Genomic DNA, 2,566 nt, shown 5'->3' on the forward strand with positions numbered 1-2,566 from the left:
ACAAATTTAATAAAATTCACCAATTAGTTATGACAATTCTATATTACTTATCACCTCGAACGTTAGCAAATCCATCGTTGGTTTATTGAGATAGTTGTTGCAACGGTCTAACCCCTACACTCCTCACTTTTAACAATACATTTTGATACTGATACTATAGTTACTCACTTTTAACAATACATAAATAAAGAAGTGTTTTAATGCTTGGTCGGATTCATTAAATTAGCATTTGAGTATGTGCACTGTCATTTCAACATTTTATTCAAAATTATCATATCATGTTATATTTGTAAAAAATGTCTCGGCTTTATCTCCATGCATAATTATATCCCGTCATTTTTTAAGTTCTACCAAAAAAAAAGGATATTCAAAATTGTAGTACAACATTTTTAATTCACAACAGATTGAGTAAAACATTTTTGATGATCATAATATGAGTAATTTTCAAATAAAATGATAAAATGAAAGCGATAGAATCAATAATTTACCTATTTTGATATTTTAAGAATACCATATTAGCTTAAGATATTCCAAATTTTATCTGTTTATATTTAATATATATATGATGAAGTTAATTAACACCCAACACCAAATGTTTGCTATTTGTATATTTTTAGTCCCCTGTTGATAATTTGCCTGAATAAGATATCAAAAGGTAAAAAATTCAATTATAAAATTTTGGATAGAAATAGAAATTCTTTTACTATAATTTTTGCTCCAATTCCCATTATTTTTAAAGTAAAATAAAAAGAGAAAAAGACAATAATAGAAAGAAGAAAAAAAAAACCCACCCTAGCAAAACCCCAACAACAAATCTCAACCCTCCAAATAACAAATAGAAAGAATTGCTCCGTCCATAATTTGATCACGAAACTAATTTGTAATGATTTTGGGAAATGTTCCTTGAATCCTAATGCTCAACAAAAACCCAATAACAAATCTCAACCGTCCAAATAGCAAATAGAAAGAATTGCTCCTTCATAATTTGATCACGAAACTAATTTTGTAATGAATTTGGAAAATGTTCCTTGAATCATAAGGCTCTGCAAGATAAAAAAAATATTAATTAATGATTTTAGATAAATAGTTAAAAAATATACTAATAAATAAAAATGCTAAAACACATACCATAAAATCATGGGAAACACATTCCAAGCTCACAACATTTGATTTGTTGTCCAGGTTTGGTCTTTACAAAAACACATACACCGAACTTTGATAACTGATGAAGTTAAGTTATGTTAGATTGTAGATCATTGAGGTAGATGAATTCTATAACGTCATTTTTCTTCTGGCAAAATTACAACATTAGCAAAACATACAAAAAAATAATAAGGTAAATAGATGAATACAAATACTCCATACTACTATCTCATGGCCGTAGGAAGTTTCTTAAACTCTAGAAAATACTCGCCAATTTCAAAACAAAACTTGGTGACGTTCGTGGCTTGTTTGTTTGGTTGGATTTTTTCATTGGTATTTATAGAGGTTATATCTGCGGATTTAAATTGTATACATTAATTCTCTATTAGTAATGATGTTAAATGGTGCAACGGTTTTCATTAATTAGCCAAGAGCGTTTCAAATAAAACGTTAATTGGCTTTGGAATCTTTCCAAAATTAAATATCAAATTTAATTAGTCTAAATTAATAAAAATACATAAAATGGTCGACCAATTAGTAAAAAATGGCTGCCTACTAACACTCTCATTTAATTAGTGGAATAAAATGGCTGTGAAATTAACGCTCATTTCATTAGTGGGAAACTGTTTTAAATTTAACGACATGGAATCAATGATTACATAATTTACCTCAAATAAATTCTCATTAATATTTGCCTTTATTTTTATTTTTCCTAGTAGGCGTCCATTCTCATTCTACACCGCATTGTATTCATAAATATTTCAAATCTTAGTACCTTAAATTTATAAATATTAAAGTTCATACCCAAACTTTGTAAATATTCAAATTAAGGCCAAAACTCGCCTTTTATATATGTATAGAACATAAAATTAAATAAATTTAGAAATCAATGAAGTGCTAAACATAAGGTAATTGTACAAAAGTTGCAGTATTTAAAATAATTAAAGCTTCCAATAACTACTTTATTTATGTATACCACGTTTTGTAACAATATTAGTAGTGAAATCATAAGTACCATTAAGCATGTTGATACAAATTTCAAATTTCAAAATATTCACACAATGTCTCTCGCATTTAGGAAAAAAGATATTGCTTGCACAATTATGCATAAAATTTATTTCCAAACCAAGCCTAACACTCAAAACTCTACACAAACTTAAAAGTACTTACAAATTAAATAAACAAAAGAAATCTTAACTAAACAAAAACACAATGTCACGTCTTCTACTTCATTCATCTGTTCATTTCTCCTGCAATCTACTTTTGCAGCACCCTACGCATCAACCCATGTTCATCCTTATTCTCAATCAACTGGTGGTCGGACATCTAATTTCATTATATCAGATGGCATATTATTTTTAACTTTTAGATATATAATTTTTAAAAAAAGGAAATGTTGACAACTCAATATCAGTTCTCGAAA

Source organism: Salvia hispanica, chromosome 5, assembly GCF_023119035.1.
Source record: "Salvia hispanica cultivar TCC Black 2014 chromosome 5, UniMelb_Shisp_WGS_1.0, whole genome shotgun sequence".
In the NCBI taxonomy this organism is placed as follows: Eukaryota; Viridiplantae; Streptophyta; class Magnoliopsida; order Lamiales; family Lamiaceae; genus Salvia; species Salvia hispanica.